Source organism: Channa argus, unplaced genomic scaffold (genome assembly GCF_033026475.1).
Source record: "Channa argus isolate prfri unplaced genomic scaffold, Channa argus male v1.0 Contig038, whole genome shotgun sequence".
Lineage (NCBI taxonomy): Eukaryota > Metazoa > Chordata > Actinopteri > Anabantiformes > Channidae > Channa > Channa argus.
This window is the reverse complement of record NW_027125257.1, coordinates 288352-307108: the sequence shown is the minus strand read 5'-3', so window position 1 is coordinate 307108 and position 18757 is coordinate 288352. Positions and strand designations below refer to the sequence as shown.

The window sequence follows — 18757 nt, the reverse complement described above, 5'->3', positions numbered from 1 at the left end:
AAATTTGGCTTTTCACATTCATACTGTGACGTCCTTCAGTCCTTGTTCTTTCGAGACGCACACAGTTCTCATTTAAGCCACCTAGGCTGAAACTACCAATATGTGTTTAGAAAAACAAATAGGACCAGGGAGTTTGGCTGTGGAGGTGATCCTTTGAAAAAAGGCAAAGAAGCGTTCCTGGGTCTTTACCCGTTTCAGGCAGCGTCAAAAGCTAGTTCCCTGACCGGGAATCGAACCCGGGCCGCGGCGGTGAAAGCGCCGAATCCTAGCCACTAGACCACCAGGGAGTCGAGAGTCAACAGTTCAGGGTCCCAGAGCTTGGAAAAAGGAAAAATCACACTACCCTTAAAACAACTAAATCACCCTTAAAGAGACAGATTCCTGGGCCAAAGACAGCTGCCACTCACTGTCCATGGAGACTCAGCTTAGTGGCTCATGACCTCCCATCGTACGAGACGGAGACAAAAATACTCCAACGACGGGACAGGGAGAATTTAAGCAAAGCTGAAGCTTATGGAAATATGCTGGAATGGTGTTCAGCAAGAGCCGGAGGAGAGTCGATCGGGAGCGTGTCCCATCCTGCTGACATCAAAGCACTGTCGGTTTGCAGATCCACATGAATATTCAACGAATCAAAGAACAAGTTGATGCCGTCGTCTCGGTTTCCTGATTGTGTACTTTTCTTGTTTAACACTACGTATCGTAAGTTACCTGGACAATAACTCAATTTGCATAAACTAATGGCCGACATCGTCGGTTTGGCAGAATACAACCCTCCAGTCACAGAAACGCATGTCAATAGACCTACTCAACATAACACACCAAAAGTGAATAAAACTTTTACACACTGGAGTCGTAGAACAATGGTAAAAAATGTCATGTCTATGCTGATGGGGAACTTTAGGCTCTCCACCACTCTCCCTGACGAGAACATCGTTCTTAAACAGGTGCGCGAGCAAAGGAAGGGCGGATCTTTAAAACAAAGAGATTTTTTTGTGAACATCACAATCTAAAATGACCCTCCTGCGACGTCATTAGCAGAAGGCAGCAAGAGAAGAGAGTTCCCTGAAGAGGGGTGTCAAACCCGGGCCGCCAAACCCGGGCCGCCACACCCGGGCCGCGGCGTGTGAGAGCGCCGAATCCTAGCCACTAGACGATCCGGAAGGTATTGCCTGTTACACAAGAGGTCACAAAAGTGAATATTATTTTTATACCGTGGCTCAAATTTGGCTTTTCACATTCATACTGTGACGTCCTTCAGTCCTTGTTCTTTCCAGACGCACACAGTTCTCATTTAAGCCACCTAGGCTGAAACTACCAATATGTTTCTTGAAAGTCCATAAACCTTGGTGATCTCTTGGACCTCCCCTAACTACGCTTTCCCTTCCCCCATGTACACATCGTGGAAAATGTTGAGACCAAGGAGTGTCCTCTGCGCGTTGGTGGTATAGTGGTTGAGCATAGCTGCTTCCCAAGCAGTTGACCCGGGTTCGATTCCTGGCCAATGCATTGCGTGGTTGGGCTTTTTAGTATGAGGAATTACTTGGGATCATGTAGCTTTCCTTCCCATAACTCCTACCAATGTGGCCTCGAAGGCTCAGAAACTGCAACTGCACGCGTGGGGCTCTCTCCCAAAGTAGTGCTAATGAATGTGGCTGCTTGCCTTTTGCTGCCAATCCACAGAAAATACGGGTTCGCCTACAATGCCTGTTACTCTAATTTGAGGAGAGCGTTGATCCACGTTCTGTGCGCAAATAGGACCATGGAATTTGGCTGTGGAGGTGATCCTTTGAAAAAAGGCAAAGAAGCGTTCCTTGGTCTTTACCCGTTTCAGGCAGCGTCAAAAGCAAGTTCCCTGACCGGGAATCGAACCCGGGCCGCGGCGGTGAAAGCGCCGAATCCTAGCCACTAGACCACCAGGGAGTCGAGAGTCAACAGTTCAGGGTCCCAGAGCTTGGAAAAAGGAAAAATCACACTACCCTTAAAACAATTAAATCACCCTTAAAGAGACAGATTCTTGGGCCAAAGACAGCTGCCACTCACTGTCCATGGAGACTCAGCTTAATGGCTCATGACCTCCCATCGTGCAAGACGGAGACAAAAATACTCCAACGACGGGACAGGGAGAATTTAAGCAAAGCTGAAGCTTATGGAAATATGCCGGAATGGTGTGTTCAGCAAGAGCCGGAGGAGAGTCGATCGGGAGCGTGTCCCATCCTGCTGACATCAAAGCACTGTCGGTTTGCAGATCCACATGAATATTTAACGAATCAAAGAACAAGTTGATGCCGTCGTCTCGGTTTCCTGATTGTGTACTTTTCTTGTTTATCACTACGTATCGTAAGTTACCTGGACAATAACTCAATTTGCACAAACTAATGGCCGACATCGTCGGTTTGGCAGAATACAACCCTCCAGTCACAGAAACGCATGTCAATAGACCTACTCAACATAACACACCAAAAGTGAATAAAACTTTTACACACTGGAGTCGTAGAACAATGGTAAAAAATGTCATGTCTATGCTGATGGGGAACTTTAGGCTCTCCACCACTCTCCCTGACGAGAACATCGTTCTTAAACAGGTGCGCGAGCAAAGGAAGGGCGGATCTTTAAAACAAAGAGATTTTTTTGTGAACATCACAATCTAAAATGACCCTCCTGCGACGTCATTAGCAGAAGGCAACAAGAGAAGAGCGTTCCCTGAGGAGGGGTTTCAAACCCGGGCCGCGGCGTGTGAGAGCGCCGAATCCTAGCCACTAGACGATCCGGATCCAGACAAATAGGACCATGGAATTTGGCTGTGGAGGTGATCCTTTGAAAAAAGGCAAAGAAGCGTTCCTTGGTCTTTACCCGTTTCAGGCAGCGTCAAAAGCAAGTTCCCTGACCGGGAATCGAACCCGGGCCGCGGCGGTGAAAGCGCCGAATCCTAGCCACTAGACCACCAGGGAGTCGAGAGTCAACAGTTCAGGGTCCCAGAGCTTGGAAAAAGGAAAAATCACACTACCCTTAAAACAACTAAATCACCCTTAAAGAGACAGATTCTTGGGCCAAAGACAGCTGCCACTCACTGTCCATGGAGACTCAGCTTATTGGCTCATGACCTCCCATCGTGCGAGACGGAGACAAAAATACTCCAACGACAGGACAGGGAGAATTTAAGCAAAGCTGAAGCTTATGGAAATATGCCGGAATGGTGTTCAGCAAGAGCCGGAGGAGAGTCGATCGGGAGCGTGTCCCATCCTGCTGACATCAAAGCACTGTCGGTATGCAGATCCACATGAATATTTAACGAATCAAAGAACAAGTTGATGCCGTCGTCTCGGTTTCCTGATTGTGTACTTTTCTTGTTTAACACTACGTATCGTAAGTTACCTGGACAATAACTCAATTTGCATAAACTAATGGTTTAGCAGGTTTGGCAGAATACAACCCTCCAGTCACAGAAACGCATGTCAATAGACCTACTCAACATAACACACCAAAATTGAATAAAACTTTTACACAATGGAGTCGTAGAACAATGGTAAAAAATGTCATGTCTATGCTGATGGGGAACTTTAGGCTCTCCACCACTCTCCCTGACGAGAACATCGTTCTTAAACAGGTGCGCAAGCAAAGGAAGGGCGGATCTTTAAAACAAAGAGATTTTTTTGTGAACATCACAATCTAAAATGACCCTCCTGCGCCGTCATTAGCAGAAGGCAGCAAGAGAAGAGCGTTCCCTGAGGAGGGGTGTCAAACCCGGGCCGCGGCGTGTGAGAGCGCCGAATCCTAGCCACTAGACGATCTGGAAGGTATTGCCTGTTACACAAGAGGTCACAAAAGTGAATATTATTTTTATACCGTAGCTCAAATTTGGCTTTTCACATTCATACTGTGACGTCCTTCAGTCCTTGTTCTTTCCAGACGCACACAGTTCTCATTTAAGCCACCTAGGCTGAAACTACCAATATGTTTCTTGAAAGTCCATAAATCTTGGTGATCTCTTGGACCTCCCCTAACTACGCTTTCCCTTCCCCCATGTATACATCGTGGAAAATGTTGAGACCAAGGAATGCTCTCTGCGCGTTGGTGGTATAGTGGTTGAGCATAGCTGCTTCCCAAGCAGTTGACCCGGGTTCGATTCACGGCCAATGCATTGTGTGGCGGACCTTTTGGTATGAGGAATTACTTGGGACAATGTAGCTTTCCTTCCCATAACACCTACCACTGTGGCCTCGAAGGCTCAGAAACTGCAACTGCACGCGTGGTGCTCTCTCCCAAAGTAGTGCTAATGAATGTGGCTGCTTGCCTTTTGCTGCCAATCCACAGAAAATACGGGTTCGCCTACAATGCCTGTTACTCTAATTTGAGGAGAGCGTTGATCCACGTTCTGTGCGCAAATAGGACCATGGAATTTGGCTGTGGAAGTGATCCTTTGAAAAAAGGCAAAGAAGCGTTCCTTGGTCTTTACCCGTTTCAGGCAGCGTCAAAAGCAAGTTCCCTGACCGGGAATCGAACCCGGGGCGCGGCGGTGAAAGCGCCGAATCCTAGCCACTAGACCACCAGGGAGTCCAGAGTCAACAGTTCAGGGTCCCAGAGCTTGGAAAAAGGAAAAATCACACTACCCTTAAAACAACTAAATCACCCTTAAAGAGACAGACTCCTGGGCCAAAGACAGCTGCCACTCACTGTCCATGGAGACTCAGCTTTGTGGCTCATGACCTACCATCGTGCGAGACGGAGACAAAAATACTCCAACGACGGGACAGGGAGAATTTAAGCAAAGCTGAAGCTTATGGAAATATGCCGGAATGGTGTTCAGCAAGAGCCGGAGGAGAGTCGATCGTGAGCGTGTCCCATCCTGCTGACATCAAAGCACTGTCGGTTTGCAGATCCACAGGAATATTTAACGAATCAAAAAACAAGTTGATGCCGTCGTCTCGGTTTCCTGATTGTGTACTTTTCTTGTTTAACACTACGTATCGTAAGTTACCTGGACAATAACTCAATTTGCATAAACTAATGGCCGACATCGTCGGTTTGGCAGAATACAACCCTCCAGTCACAGAAATGCATGTCAATAGACCTACTCAACATAACACACCAAAAGTGAATAAAACTTTTACACACACGAGTCGTAGAACAATGGTAAAAAATGTCATGTCCATGCTGATGGGGAAATTTAGGCTCTCCACGACTCTCCATGACGAGAACATCGTTCTTAAATAGGTGCGCGAGCAGAGGAAGGGCGGATCTTTAAAACAAAGAGATTTTTTTGTGAACATCACAATCTAAAATGACCCTCCTGCGACGTCATTAGCAGAAGGCAGCAAGAGAAGAGCGTTCCCTGATGAGGGGTGTCAAACCCGGGCCGCGGCGTGTGAGAGCGCCGAATCCTAGCCACTAGACGATCTGGAAGGTATTGCCTGTTACACAAGAGGTCACAAAAGTGAATATTATTTTTATACCGTGGCTCAAATTTGGCTTTTCACATTCATACTGTGACGTCCTTCAGTCCTTGTTCTTTCCAGACGCACACAGTTCTCATTTAAGCCACCTAGGCTGAAACTACCAATATGTTTCTTGAAAGTCCATAAACCTTGGTGATCTCTTGGACCTCCCCTAACTACGCTTTCCCTTCCCCCATGTACACATTGTGGAAAATGTTGAGACCAAGGAGTGCCCTCTGCACGTTGGTGGTATAGTGGTTGAGCATAGCTGCTTCCCAAGCAGTTGACCTGGGTTCGATTCCCGGCCAATGCATTGCGTGGTGGGCCTTTTGGTATGAGGAATTACTTGGAATAATGTAGCTTTTCTTCCCATAACACCTACCACTGTGGCCTCGAAGGCTCAGAAACTGCAACTCCACGCGTGGTGCTCTCTCCCAAAGTAGTGCTAATGAATGTGGCTGCTTGCCTTTTGCTGCCAATCCACAGAAAATACGGGTTCGCCTACAATGCCTGTTACTCTAATTTGAGGAGAGCGTTGATCCACGTTCTGTGTGCAAATAGGACCAGGGAATTTGGCTGTGGAGGTGATCCTTTGAAAAAAGGCAAAGAAACGTTCCTGGGTCTTTACCCGTTTCAGGCAGCGTCAAAAGCAAGTTCCCTGACCGGGAATCGAACCCGGGCCGCGGCGGTGAAAGCGCCGAATCCTAGCCACTAGACAACCAGGGAGTCGAGAGTCAACAGTTCAGGGTCCAAGAGCTTGGAAAAAGGAAAAATCACACTACCCTTAAAACAACTAAATCACCCTTAAAGAGACAGATTCCTGGGCCAAAGACAGCTGCCACTCACTGTCCATGGAGACTCAGCTTAGTGGCTCATGACCTCCCATCGTGCGAGACGGAGACAAAAATACTCCAACGACGGGACAGGGAGAATTTAAGCAAAGCTGAAGCTTATGGAAATATGCCGGAATGGTGTTCAGCAAGAGCCGGAGGAGAGTCGATCGGGAGCGTGTCCCATCCTGCTGACATCAAAGCAGTGTCGGTTTGCAGATCCACATGAATATTTAACGAATCAAAGAACAAGTTGATGCCGTCGTCTCGGTTTCCTGATTGTGTACTTTTCTTGTTTAACACTACGTATCGTAAGTTACCTGGACAATAACTCAATTTGCATAAACTAATGGCCGACATCGTCGGTTTGGCAGAATACAACGTGGCTCAAATTTGGCTTTTCACATTCATACTGTGACGTCCTTCAGTCCTTGTTCTTTCGAGACGCACACAGTTCTCATTTAAGCCACCTAGGCTGAAACTACCAATATGTGTTTAGAAAAACAAATAGGACCAGGGAGTTTGGCTGTGGAGGTGATCCTTTGAAAAAAGGCAAAGAAGCGTTCCTGGGTCTTTACCCGTTTCAGGCAGCGTCAAAAGCTAGTTCCCTGACCGGGAATCGAACCCGGGCCGCGGCAGTGAAAGCGCCGAATCCTAGCCACTAGACCACCAGGGAGTCGAGGGTCAACAGTTCAGGGTCCCAGAGCTTGGAAAAAGGAAAAATCACACTACCCTTAAAACAACTAAATCACCCTTAAAGAGACAGATTCCTGGGCCAAAGACAGCTGCCACTCACTGTCCATGGAGACTCAGCTTAGTGGCTCATGACCTCCCATCGTACGAGACGGAGACAAAAATACTCCAACGACGGGACAGGGAGAATTTAAGCAAAGCTGAAGCTTATGGAAATATGCTGGAATGGTGTTCAGCAAGAGCCGGAGGAGAGTCGATCGGGAGCGTGTCCCATCCTGCTGACATCAAAGCACTGTCGGTTTGCAGATCCACATGAATATTCAACGAATCAAAGAACAAGTTGATGCCGTCGTCTCGGTTTCCTGATTGTGTACTTTTCTTGTTTAACACTACGTATCGTAAGTTACCTGGACAATAACTCAATTTGCATAAACTAATGGCCGACATCGTCGGTTTGGCAGAATACAACCCTCCAGTCACAGAAACGCATGTCAATAGACCTACTCAACATAACACACCAAAAGTGAATAAAACTTTTACACACTGGAGTCGTAGAACAATGGTAAAAAATGTCATGTCTATGCTGATGGGGAACTTTAGGCTCTCCACCACTCTCCCTGACGAGAACATCGTTCTTAAACAGGTGCGCGAGCAAAGGAAGGGCGGATCTTTAAAACAAAGAGATTTTTTTGTGAACATCACAATCTAAAATGACCCTCCTGCGACGTCATTAGCAGAAGGCAGCAAGAGAAGAGAGTTCCCTGAAGAGGGGTGTCAAACCCGGGCCGCCAAACCCGGGCCGCCACACCCGGGCCGCGGCGTGTGAGAGCGCCGAATCCTAGCCACTAGACGATCTGGAAGGTATTGCCTGTTACACAAGAGGTCACAAAAGTGAATATTATTTTTATACCGTGGCTCAAATTTGGCTTTTCACATTCATACTGTGACGTCCTTCAGTCCTTGTTCTTTCCAGACGCACACAGTTCTCATTTAAGCCACCTAGGCTGAAACTACCAATATGTTTCTTGAAAGTCCATAAACCTTGGTGATCTCTTGGACCTCCCCTAACTACGCTTTCCCTTCCCCCATGTACACATTGTGGAAAATGTTGAGACCAAGGAGTGTCCTCTGCGCGTTGGTGGTATAGTGGTTGAGCATAGCTGCTTCCCAAGCAGTTGACCCGGGTTCGATTCCCGGCCAATGCATTGCGTGGCGGACCTTTTGGTATGAGGAATTACTTGGGATAATGTAGCTTTCCTTCCCATAACACCTACCACTGTGGCCTCGAAGGCTCAGAAACTGCAACTGCACGTGTGGTGCTCTCTCCCAAAGTAGTGCTAATGAATGTGGCTGCTTGCCTTTTGCTGCCAATCCACAGAAAATACGTGTTCGCCTACAATGACTGTTACTCTAATTTGAGGAGAGCGTTGATCCACGTTCTGTGCGCAAATAGGACCATGGAATTAGGCTGTGGAGGTGATCCTTTGAAAAAAGGCAAAGAAGCGTTCCTTGGTCTTTACCCGTTTCAGGCAGCGTCAAAAGCAAGTTCCCTGACCGGGAATCGAACTCGGGCCGCGGCGGTGAAAGCGCCGAATCCTAGCCACTAGACCACCAGGGAGTCGAGAGTCAACAATTCAGGGTCCCAGAGCTTGCAAAAAGGAAAAATCACACTACCCTTAAAACAACTAAATCACCCTTAAAGAGACAGATTCTTGGGCCAAAGACAGCTGCCACTCACTGTCCATGGAGACTCAGCTTAATGGCTCATGACCTCCCATCGTGCGAGACGGAGACAAAAATACTCCAACGACGGGACAGGGAGAATTTAAGCAAAGCTGAAGCTTATGGAAATATGCCGGAATGGTGTTCAGCAAGAGCCGGAGGAGAGTCGAAACGCAGGTCAATAGACCTACTCATCAAACACACCAAAAGTGAATAAAACGTTTACACACTGGAGTCGTAGAACAATGGTAAAAAATGTCATGTCTATGCTGATGGGGAACTTTAGGCTCTCCACCACTCTCCCTGACGAGAACATCGTTCTTAAACAGGTGCGCGAGCAAAGGAAGGGCGGATCTTTAAAACAAAGAGATTTTTTTGTGAACATCACAATCTAAAATGACCCTCCTGCGACGTCATTAGCAGAAGGCAGCAAGAGAAGAGCGTTCCCTGATGAGGGGTGTCAAACCCGGGCCGCGGCGTGTGAGAGCGCCGAATCCTAGCCACTAGACGATCTGGAAGGTATTGCCTGTTACACAAGAGGTCACAAAAGTGAATATTATTTTTATACCGTGGCTCAAATTTGGCTTTTCACATTCATACTGTGACGTCCTTCAGTCCTTGTTCTTTCCAGACGCACACAGTTCTCATTTAAGCCACCTAGGCTGAAACTACCAATATGTTTCTTGAAAGTCCATAAACCTTGGTGATCTCTTGTACCTCCCCTAACTACGCTTTCCCTTCCCCCATGTACACATTGTGGAAAATGTTGAGACCAAGGAGTGCCCTCTGCGCGTTGGTGGTATAGTGGTTGAGCATAGCTGCTTCCCAAGCAGTTGACCCGGGTTCGATTCCCGGCCAATGCATTGCGTGGCGGACCTTTTGGTATGAGGAATTACTTGGGATAATGTAGCTTTCCTTCCCATAACACCTACCACTGTGGCCTCGAAGGCTCAGAAACTGCAACTGCACGTGTGGTGCTCTCTCCCAAAGTAGTGCTAATGAATGTGGCTGCTTGCCTTTTGCTGCCAATCCACAGAAAATACGTGTTCGCCTACAATGACTGTTACTTTAATTTGAGGAGAGCGTTGATCCACGTTCTGTGCGCAAATAGGACCATGGAATTTGGCTGTGGAGGTGATCCTTTGAAAAAAGGCAAAGAAGCGTTCCTTGGTCTTTACCCGTTTCAGACAGCGTCAAAAGCAAGTTCCCTGACCGGGAATCGAACCCGGGCCGCGGCGGTGAAAGCGCCAAATCCTAGCCACTAGACAACCAGGGAGTCGAGAGTCAACAGTTCAGGGTCCAAGAGCTTGGAAAAAGGAAAAATCACACTACCCTTAAAACAACTAAATCACCCTTAAAGAGACAGATTCCTGGGCCAATGACAGCTGCCACTCACTGTCCATGGAGACTCAGCTTAGTGGCTCATGACCTCCCATCGTGCGAGACGGAGACAAAAATACTCCAACGACGGGACAGGGAGAATTTAAGCAAAGCTGAAGCTTATGGAAATATGCCGGAATGGTGTTCAGCAAGAGCCGGAGGAGAGTCGATCGGGAGCGTGTCCCATCCTGCTGACATCAAAGCAGTGTCGGTTTGCAGATCCACATGAATATTTAACGAATCAAAGAACAAGTTGATGCCGTCGTCTCGGTTTCCTGATTGTGTACTTTTCTTGTTTAACACTACGTATCGTAAGTTACCTGGACAATAACTCAATTTGCATAAACTAATGGCCGACATCGTCAGTTTGGCAGAATACAACCCTCCAGTCACAGAAACGCATGTCAATAGACCTACTCAACATAACACACCAAAAGTGAATAAAACTTTTACACACTGGAGTCGTAGAACAATGGTAAAAAATGTCATGTCTGCTGATGGGGAACTTTAGGCTCTCCACCACTCTCCCTGACGAGAACATCGTTCTTAAACAGGTGCGCGAGCAAAGGAAGGGCGGATCTTTAAAACAAAGAGATTTTTTTGTGAACATCACAATCTAAAATGACCCTCCTGCGACGTCATTAGCAGAAGGCAGCAAGAGAAGAGCGTTCCCTGAGGAGGGGTGTCAAACTCGGGCCGCCAAACCCGGGCCGCGGCGTGTGAGAGCGCCGAATCCTAGCCACTAGACGATCCGGAAGGTATTGCCTGTTACACAAGAGGTCACAAAAGTGAATATTATTTTTATACCGTGGCTCAAATTTGGCTTTTCACATTCATACTGTGACGTCCTTCAGTCCTTGTTCTTTCCAGACGCACACAGTTCTCATTTAAGCCACCTAGGCTGAAACTACCAATATGTTTCTTGAAAGTCCATAAACCTTGGTGATCTCTTGGACCTCCCCTAACTACGCGTTCCCTTCCCCCATGTACACATTGTGGAAAATGTTGATACCAAGGAGTGCCCTCTGCGCGTTGGTGGTATAGTGGTTGAGCATAGCTGCTTCCCAAGCAGTTGACCCGGGTTCGATTCACGGCCAATGCATTGTGTGGCGGACCTTTTGGTATGAGGAATTACTTGGGATAATGTAGCTTTCCTTCCCATAACACCTACCACTGTGGCCTCGAAGGTTCAGAAACTGTAACTGCACGCGTGGTGCTCTCTCCCAAAGTAGTGCTAATGAATGTGGCTGCTTGCCTTTTGCTGCCAATCCACAGAAAATACGGGTTCGCCTACAATGCCTGTTACTCTAATTTGAGGAGAGCGTTGATCCACGTTCTGTGCGCAAATAGGACCATGGAATTTGGCTGTGGAGGTGATCCTTTGAAAAAAGGCAAAGAAGCATTCCTTGGTCTTTACCCGTTTCAGGCAGCGTCAAAAGCAAGTTCCCTGACCGGGAATCGAACCCGGGCCGCGGCGGTGAAAGCGCCGAATCCTAGCCACTAGACCACCAGGGAGTCGAGAGTCAACAGTTCAGGGTCCCAGAGCTTGGAAAAAGGAAAAATCACACTACCCTTAAAACAATTAAATCACCCTTAAAGAGACAGATTCTTGGGCCAAAGACAGCTGCCACTCACTGTCCATGGAGACTCAGCTTAATGGCTCATGACCTCCCATCGTGCAAGACGGAGACAAAAATACTCCAACGACGGGACAGGGAGAATTTAAGCAAAGCTGAAGCTTATGGAAATATGCCGGAATGGTGTGTTCAGCAAGAGCCGGAGGAGAGTCGATCGGGAGCGTGTCCCATCCTGCTGACATCAAAGCACTGTCGGTTTGCAGATCCACATGAATATTTAACGAATCAAAGAACAAGTTGATGCCGTCGTCTCGGTTTCCTGATTGTGTACTTTTCTTGTTTATCACTACGTATCGTAAGTTACCTGGACAATAACTCAATTTGCACAAACTAATGGCCGACATCGTCGGTTTGGCAGAATACAACCCTCCAGTCACAGAAACGCATGTCAATAGACCTACTCAACATAACACACCAAAAGTGAATAAAACTTTTACACACTGGAGTCGTAGAACAATGGTAAAAAATGTCATGTCTATGCTGATGGGGAACTTTAGGCTCTCCACCACTCTCCCTGACGAGAACATCGTTCTTAAACAGGTGCGCGAGCAAAGGAAGGGCGGATCTTTAAAACAAAGAGATTTTTTTGTGAACATCACAATCTAAAATGACCCTCCTGCGACGTCATTAGCAGAAGGCAACAAGAGAAGAGCGTTCCCTGAGGAGGGGTTTCAAACCCGGGCCGCGGCGTGTGAGAGCGCCGAATCCTAGCCACTAGACGATCCGGATCCAGACAAATAGGACCATGGAATTTGGCTGTGGAGGTGATCCTTTGAAAAAAGGCAAAGAAGCGTTCCTTGGTCTTTACCCGTTTCAGGCAGCGTCAAAAGCAAGTTCCCTGACCGGGAATCGAACCCGGGCCGCGGCGGTGAAAGCGCCGAATCCTAGCCACTAGACCACCAGGGAGTCGAGAGTCAACAGTTTAGGGTCCCAGAGCTTGGAAAAAGGAAAAATCACACTACCCTTAAAACAACTAAATCACCCTTAAAGAGACAGATTCTTGGGCCAAAGACAGCTGCCACTCACTGTCCATGGAGACTCAGCTTATTGGCTCATGACCTCCCATCGTGCGAGACGGAGACAAAAATACTCCAACGACGGGACAGGGAGAATTTAAGCAAAGCTGAAGCTTATGGAAATATGCCGGAATGGTGTTCAGCAAGAGCCGGAGGAGAGTCGATCGGGAGCGTGTCCCATCCTGCTGACATCAAAGCACTGTCGGTATGCAGATCCACATGAATATTTAACGAATCAAAGAACAAGTTGATGCCGTCGTCTCGGTTTCCTGATTGTGTACTTTTCTTGTTTAACACTACGTATCGTAAGTTACCTGGACAATAACTCAATTTGCATAAACTAATGGTTTAGCAGGTTTGGCAGAATACAACCCTCCAGTCACAGAAACGCATGTCAATAGACCTACTCAACATAACACACCAAAATTGAATAAAACTTTTACACAATGGAGTCGTAGAACAATGGTAAAAAATGTCATGTCTATGCTGATGGGGAACTTTAGGCTCTCCACCACTCTCCCTGACGAGAACATCGTTCTTAAACAGGTGCGCGAGCAAAGGAAGGGCGGATCTTAAAAACAAAGAGATTTTTTTGTGAACATCACAATCTAAAATGACCCTCCTGCGCCGTCATTAGCAGAAGGCAGCAAGAGAAGAGCGTTCCCTGAGGAGGGGTGTCAAACCCGGGCCGCGGCGTGTGAGAGCGCCGAATCCTAGCCACTAGACGATCTGGAAGGTATTGCCTGTTACACAAGAGGTCACAAAAGTGAATATTATTTTTATACCGTAGCTCAAATTTGGCTTTTCACATTCATACTGTGACGTCCTTCAGTCCTTGTTCTTTCCAGACGCACACAGTTCTCATTTAAGCCACCTAGGCTGAAACTACCAATATGTTTCTTGAAAGTCCATAAACCTTGGTGATCTCTTGGACCTCCCCTAACTACGCTTTCCCTTCCCCCATGTACACATTGTGGAAAATGTTGAGACCAAGGAGTGCCCTCTGCGCGTTGGTGGTATAGTGGTTGAGCATAGCTGCTTCCCAAGCAGTTGACCCGGGTTCGATTCCCGGCCAATGCATTGCGTGGCGGACCTTTTGGTATGAGGAATTACTTGGGATAATGTAGCTTTCCTTCCCATAACACCTACCACTGTGGCCTCGAAGGCTCAGAAACTGCAACTGCACGTGTGGTGCTCTCTCCCAAAGTAGTGCTAATGAATGTGGCTGCTTGCCTTTTGCTGCCAATCCACAGAAAATACGTGTTCGCCTACAATGACTGTTACTTTAATTTGAGGAGAGCGTTGATCCACGTTCTGTGCGCAAATAGGACCATGGAATTTGGCTGTGGAGGTGATCCTTTGAAAAAAGGCAAAGAAGCGTTCCTGGGTCTTTACCCGTTTCAGGCAGCGTCAAAAGCTAGTTCCCTGACCGGGAATCGAACCCGGGCCGCGGCGGTGAAAGCGCCGAATCCTAGCCACTAGACCACCAGGGAGTCGAGAGTCAACAGTTCAGGGTCCCAGAGCTTGGAAAAAGGAAAAATCACACTACCCTTAAAACAACTAAATCACCCTTAAAGAGACAGATTCCTGGGCCAAAGACAGCTGCCACTCACTGTCCATGGAGACTCAGCTTAGTGGCTCATGACCTCCCATCGTACGAGACGGAGACAAAAATACTCCAACGACGGGACAGGGAGAATTTAAGCAAAGCTGAAGCTTATGGAAATATGCTGGAATGGTGTTCAGCAAGAGCCGGAGGAGAGTCGATCGGGAGCGTGTCCCATCCTGCTGACATCAAAGCACTGTCGGTTTGCAGATCCACATGAATATTCAACGAATCAAAGAACAAGTTGATGCCGTCGTCTCGGTTTCCTGATTGTGTACTTTTCTTGTTTAACACTACGTATCGTAAGTTACCTGGACAATAACTCAATTTGCATAAACTAATGGCCGACATCGTCGGTTTGGCAGAATACAACCCTCCAGTCACAGAAACGCATGTCAATAGACCTACTCAACATAACACACCAAAAGTGAATAAAACTTTTACACACTGGAGTCGTAGAACAATGGTAAAAAATGTCATGTCTATGCTGATGGGGAACTTTAGGCTCTCCACCACTCTCCCTGACGAGAACATCGTTCTTAAACAGGTGCGCGAGCAAAGGAAGGGCGGATCTTTAAAACAAAGAGATTTTTTTGTGAACATCACAATCTAAAATGACCCTCCTGCGACGTCATTAGCAGAAGGCAGCAAGAGAAGAGAGTTCCCTGAAGAGGGGTGTCAAACCCGGGCCGCCAAACCCGGGCCGCCACACCCGGGCCGCGGCGTGTGAGAGCGCCGAATCCTAGCCACTAGACGATCCGGAAGGTATTGCCTGTTACACAAGAGGTCACAAAAGTGAATATTATTTTTATACCGTGGCTCAAATTTGGCTTTTCACATTCATACTGTGACGTCCTTCAGTCCTTGTTCTTTCCAGACGCACACAGTTCTCATTTAAGCCACCTAGGCTGAAACTACCAATATGTTTCTTGAAAGTCCATAAACCTTGGTGATCTCTTGGACCTCCCCTAACTACGCTTTCCCTTCCCCCATGTACACATCGTGGAAAATGTTGAGACCAAGGAGTGTCCTCTGTGCGTTGGTGGTATAGTGGTTGAGCATAGCTGCTTCCCAAGCAGTTGACCCGGGTTCGATTCCTGGCCAATGCATTGCGTGGTTGGGCCTTTTAGTATGAGGAATTACTTGGGATCATGTAGCTTTCCTTCCCATAACTCCTACCAATGTGGCCTCGAAGGCTCAGAAACTGCAACTGCACGCGTGGTGCTCTCTCCCAAAGTAGTGCTAATGAATGTGGCTGCTTGCCTTTTGCTGCCAATCCACAGAAAATACGGGTTCGCCTACAATGCCTGTTACTCTAATTTGAGGAGAGCGTTGATCCACGTTCTGTGCGCAAATAGGACCATGGAATTTGGCTGTGGAAGTGATCCTTTGAAAAAAGGCAAAGAAGCGTTCCTTGGTCTTTACCCGTTTCAGGCAGCGTCAAAAGCAAGTTCCCTGACCGGGAATCGAACCCGGGCCGCGGCGGTGAAAGCGCCGAATCCTAGCCACTAGACCACCAGGGAGTCGAGAGTCAACAATTCAGGGTCCCAGAGCTTGGAAAAAGGAAAAATCACACTACCCTTAAAACAACTAAATCACCCTTAAAGAGACAGATTCTTGGGCCAAAGACAGCTGCCACTCACTGTCCATGGAGACTCAGCTTAATGGCTCATGACCTCCCATCGTGCAAGACGGAGACAAAAATACTCTAACGACGGGACAGGGAGAATTTAAGCAAAGCTGAAGCTTATGGAAATATGCCGGAATGGTGTTCAGCAAGAGCCGGAGGAGAGTCGATCGGGAGCGTGTCCCATCCTGCTGACATCAAAGCACTGTCGGTTTGCAGATCCACATGAATATTTAACGAATCAAAGAACAAGTTGATGCCGTCGTCTCGGTTTCCTGATTGTGTACTTTTCTTGTTTAACACTACGTATCGTAAGTTACCTGGACAATAACTCAATTTGCATAAACTAATGGCCGACATCGTCGGTTTGGCAGAATACAACCCTCCAGTCACAGAAACGCATGTCAATAGACCTACTCAACATAACACACCAAAAGTGAATAAAACTTTTACACACTGGAGTCGTAGAACAATGGTAAAAAATGTCATGTCTATGCTGATGGGGAACTTTAGGCTCTCCACCACTCTCCCTGACGAGAACATCGTTCTTAAACAGGTGCGCGAGCAAAGGAAGGGCGGATCTTTAAAACAAAGAGATTTTTTTGTGAACATCACAATCTAAAATGACCCTCCTGCGACGTCATTAGCAGAAGGCAGCAAGAGAAGAGCGTTCTCTGAGGAGGGGTGTCAAACCCGGGCCGCGGCGTGTGAGAGCGCCGAATCCTAGCCACTAGACGATCTGGAAGGTATTGCCTGTTACACAAGAGGTCACAAAAGTGAATATTATTTTTATACCGTGGCTTAAATTTGGCTTTTCACATTCATACTGTGACGTCCTTCAGTCCTTGTTCTTTCCAGACGCACACAGTTCTCATTTAAGCCACCTAGGCTGAAACTACCAATATGTTTCTTGAAAGTCCATAAACCTTGGTGATCTCTTGGACCTCCCCTAACTACGCTTTCCCTTCCCCCATGTACACATTGTGGAAAATGTTGAGACCAAGGAGTGCCCTCTGCGCGTTGGTGGTATAGTGGTTGAGCATAGCTGCTTCCCAAGCAGTTGACCCGGGTTCGATTCACGGCCAATGCATTGTGTGGAGGACCTTTTGGTATGAGGAATTACTTGGGACAATGTAGCTTTCCTTCCCATAACACCTACCACTGTGGCCTCGAAGGCTCAGAAACTGCAACTGCACGCGTGGTGCTCTCTCCCAAAGTAGTGCTAATGAATGTGGCTGCTTGCCTTTTGCTGCCAATCCACAGAAAATACGGGTTCGCCTACAATGCCTGTTACTCTAATTTGAGGAGAGCGTTGATCCACGTTCTGTGCGCAAATAGGACCATGGAATTTGGCTGTGGAAGTGATCCTTTGAAAAAAGGCAAAGAAGCGTTCCTTGGTCTTTACCCGTTTCAGGCAGCGTCAAAAGCAAGTTCCCTGACCGGGAATCGAACCCGGGCCGCGGCGGTGAAAGCGCCGAATCCTAGCCACTAGACCACCAGGGAGTCGAGAGTCAACAGTTCAGGGTCCCAGAGCTTGGAAAAAGGAAAAATCACACTACCCTTAAAACAACTAAATCACCCTTAAAGAGACAGATTCTTGGGCCAAAGACAGCTGCCACTCACTGTCCATGGAGACTCAGCTTAATGGCTCATGACCTCCCATCGTGCGAGACGGAGACAAAAATACTCCAACGACGGGACAGGGAGAATTTAAGCAAAGCTGAAGCTTATGGAAATATGCCGGAATGGTGTTCAGCAAGAGCCGGAGGAGAGTCGATCGGGAGCGTGTCCCATCCTGCTGACATCAAAGCACTGTCGGTTTGCAGATCCACATGAATATTTAACGAATCAAAGAACAAGTTGATGCCGTCGTCTCGGTTTCCTGATTGTGTACTTTTCTTGTTTAACACTACGTATCGTAAGTTACCTGGACAATAACTCAATTTGCATAAACTAATGGCCGACATCGTCGGTTTGGCAGAATACAACCCTCCAGTCACAGAAACGCATGTCAATAGACCTACTCAACATAACACACCAAAAGTGAATAAAACTTTTACACACTGGAGTCGTAGAACAATGGTAAAAAATGTCATGTCTATGCTGATGGGGAACTTTAGGCTCTCCACCACTCTCCCTGACGAGAACATCGTTCTTAAACAGGTGCGCGAGCAAAGGAAGGGCGGATCTTTAAAACAAAGAGATTTTTTTGTGAACATCACAATCTAAAATGACCCTCCTGCGACGTCATTAGCAGAAGGCAGCAAGAGAAGAGCGTTCTCTGAGGAGGGGTGTCAAACCCGGGCCGCGGCGTGTGAGAGCGCCGAATCCTAGCCACTAGACGATCTGGAAGGTATTGCCTGTTACACAAGAGGTCACAAAAGTGAATATTATTTTTATACCGTGGCTCAAATTTGGCTTTTCACATTCATACTGTGACGTCCTTCAGTCCTTGTTCTTTCCAGACGCACACAGTTCTCATTTAAGCCACCTAGGCTGAAACTACCAATATGTTTCTTGAAAGTCCATAAACCTTGGTGATCTCTTGGACCTCCCCTAACTACGCTTTCCCTTCCCCCATGTACACATTGTGGAAAATGTTGAGACCAAGGAGTGCCCTCTGCGCGTTGGTGGTATAGTGGTTGAGCATAGCTGCTTCCCAAGCAGTTGACCCGGGTTCGATTCCCGGCCAATGCATTGCGTGGGTGGGCCTTCTGGTATGAGGAATTACTTGGGATAATGTAGCTTTCCTTCCCATAACACCTACCACTGTGGCCTCGAAGGCTCAGAAACTGCAACTGCACGTGTGGT

The 18757-nt window shown here is 47.4% G+C and overlaps 23 non-coding genes across 23 annotated transcripts; 10 read left to right on the top strand and 13 right to left on the bottom strand.

Moving 5' to 3' along the window:
- Positions 1 to 215: 215 nt before the first annotated feature.
- On the bottom strand, positions 216 to 287 carry trnae-uuc (transfer RNA glutamic acid (anticodon UUC)). Its single transcript has one exon. It is a non-coding gene; the product is annotated as a tRNA-Glu (tRNA).
- A 1149-nt stretch (positions 288 to 1436) lies between these two features.
- trnag-ccc (transfer RNA glycine (anticodon CCC)) lies at positions 1437 to 1509 on the top strand. The gene has a single exon. It is a non-coding gene; the product is annotated as a tRNA-Gly (tRNA).
- Positions 1510 to 1851: 342 nt separating this feature from the next.
- On the bottom strand, positions 1852 to 1923 carry trnae-uuc (transfer RNA glutamic acid (anticodon UUC)). Its single transcript has one exon. It is a non-coding gene; the product is annotated as a tRNA-Glu (tRNA).
- A 956-nt stretch (positions 1924 to 2879) lies between these two features.
- Positions 2880 to 2951, bottom strand: trnae-uuc (transfer RNA glutamic acid (anticodon UUC)). Its single transcript has one exon. It is a non-coding gene; the product is annotated as a tRNA-Glu (tRNA).
- A 1117-nt stretch (positions 2952 to 4068) lies between these two features.
- On the top strand, positions 4069 to 4141 carry trnag-ccc (transfer RNA glycine (anticodon CCC)). Its single transcript has one exon. It is a non-coding gene; the product is annotated as a tRNA-Gly (tRNA).
- Positions 4142 to 4482: 341 nt separating this feature from the next.
- trnae-uuc (transfer RNA glutamic acid (anticodon UUC)) lies at positions 4483 to 4554 on the bottom strand. Its single transcript has one exon. It is a non-coding gene; the product is annotated as a tRNA-Glu (tRNA).
- A 1121-nt stretch (positions 4555 to 5675) lies between these two features.
- On the top strand, positions 5676 to 5748 carry trnag-ccc (transfer RNA glycine (anticodon CCC)). The gene has a single exon. It is a non-coding gene; the product is annotated as a tRNA-Gly (tRNA).
- Positions 5749 to 6089: 341 nt separating this feature from the next.
- On the bottom strand, positions 6090 to 6161 carry trnae-uuc (transfer RNA glutamic acid (anticodon UUC)). The gene has a single exon. It is a non-coding gene; the product is annotated as a tRNA-Glu (tRNA).
- Positions 6162 to 6869: 708 nt separating this feature from the next.
- On the bottom strand, positions 6870 to 6941 carry trnae-uuc (transfer RNA glutamic acid (anticodon UUC)). The gene has a single exon. It is a non-coding gene; the product is annotated as a tRNA-Glu (tRNA).
- A 1149-nt stretch (positions 6942 to 8090) lies between these two features.
- On the top strand, positions 8091 to 8163 carry trnag-ccc (transfer RNA glycine (anticodon CCC)). Its single transcript has one exon. It is a non-coding gene; the product is annotated as a tRNA-Gly (tRNA).
- Positions 8164 to 8504: 341 nt separating this feature from the next.
- On the bottom strand, positions 8505 to 8576 carry trnae-uuc (transfer RNA glutamic acid (anticodon UUC)). Its single transcript has one exon. It is a non-coding gene; the product is annotated as a tRNA-Glu (tRNA).
- Positions 8577 to 9470: 894 nt separating this feature from the next.
- trnag-ccc (transfer RNA glycine (anticodon CCC)) lies at positions 9471 to 9543 on the top strand. The gene has a single exon. It is a non-coding gene; the product is annotated as a tRNA-Gly (tRNA).
- A 341-nt stretch (positions 9544 to 9884) lies between these two features.
- On the bottom strand, positions 9885 to 9956 carry trnae-uuc (transfer RNA glutamic acid (anticodon UUC)). Its single transcript has one exon. It is a non-coding gene; the product is annotated as a tRNA-Glu (tRNA).
- Positions 9957 to 11089: 1133 nt separating this feature from the next.
- Positions 11090 to 11162, top strand: trnag-ccc (transfer RNA glycine (anticodon CCC)). Its single transcript has one exon. It is a non-coding gene; the product is annotated as a tRNA-Gly (tRNA).
- A 341-nt stretch (positions 11163 to 11503) lies between these two features.
- Positions 11504 to 11575, bottom strand: trnae-uuc (transfer RNA glutamic acid (anticodon UUC)). The gene has a single exon. It is a non-coding gene; the product is annotated as a tRNA-Glu (tRNA).
- A 956-nt stretch (positions 11576 to 12531) lies between these two features.
- trnae-uuc (transfer RNA glutamic acid (anticodon UUC)) lies at positions 12532 to 12603 on the bottom strand. The gene has a single exon. It is a non-coding gene; the product is annotated as a tRNA-Glu (tRNA).
- A 1117-nt stretch (positions 12604 to 13720) lies between these two features.
- trnag-ccc (transfer RNA glycine (anticodon CCC)) lies at positions 13721 to 13793 on the top strand. Its single transcript has one exon. It is a non-coding gene; the product is annotated as a tRNA-Gly (tRNA).
- Positions 13794 to 14134: 341 nt separating this feature from the next.
- Positions 14135 to 14206, bottom strand: trnae-uuc (transfer RNA glutamic acid (anticodon UUC)). Its single transcript has one exon. It is a non-coding gene; the product is annotated as a tRNA-Glu (tRNA).
- Positions 14207 to 15355: 1149 nt separating this feature from the next.
- On the top strand, positions 15356 to 15428 carry trnag-ccc (transfer RNA glycine (anticodon CCC)). The gene has a single exon. It is a non-coding gene; the product is annotated as a tRNA-Gly (tRNA).
- A 342-nt stretch (positions 15429 to 15770) lies between these two features.
- trnae-uuc (transfer RNA glutamic acid (anticodon UUC)) lies at positions 15771 to 15842 on the bottom strand. The gene has a single exon. It is a non-coding gene; the product is annotated as a tRNA-Glu (tRNA).
- A 1121-nt stretch (positions 15843 to 16963) lies between these two features.
- On the top strand, positions 16964 to 17036 carry trnag-ccc (transfer RNA glycine (anticodon CCC)). Its single transcript has one exon. It is a non-coding gene; the product is annotated as a tRNA-Gly (tRNA).
- A 341-nt stretch (positions 17037 to 17377) lies between these two features.
- On the bottom strand, positions 17378 to 17449 carry trnae-uuc (transfer RNA glutamic acid (anticodon UUC)). Its single transcript has one exon. It is a non-coding gene; the product is annotated as a tRNA-Glu (tRNA).
- Positions 17450 to 18570: 1121 nt separating this feature from the next.
- trnag-ccc (transfer RNA glycine (anticodon CCC)) lies at positions 18571 to 18643 on the top strand. Its single transcript has one exon. It is a non-coding gene; the product is annotated as a tRNA-Gly (tRNA).
- Positions 18644 to 18757: the final 114 nt, after the last annotated feature.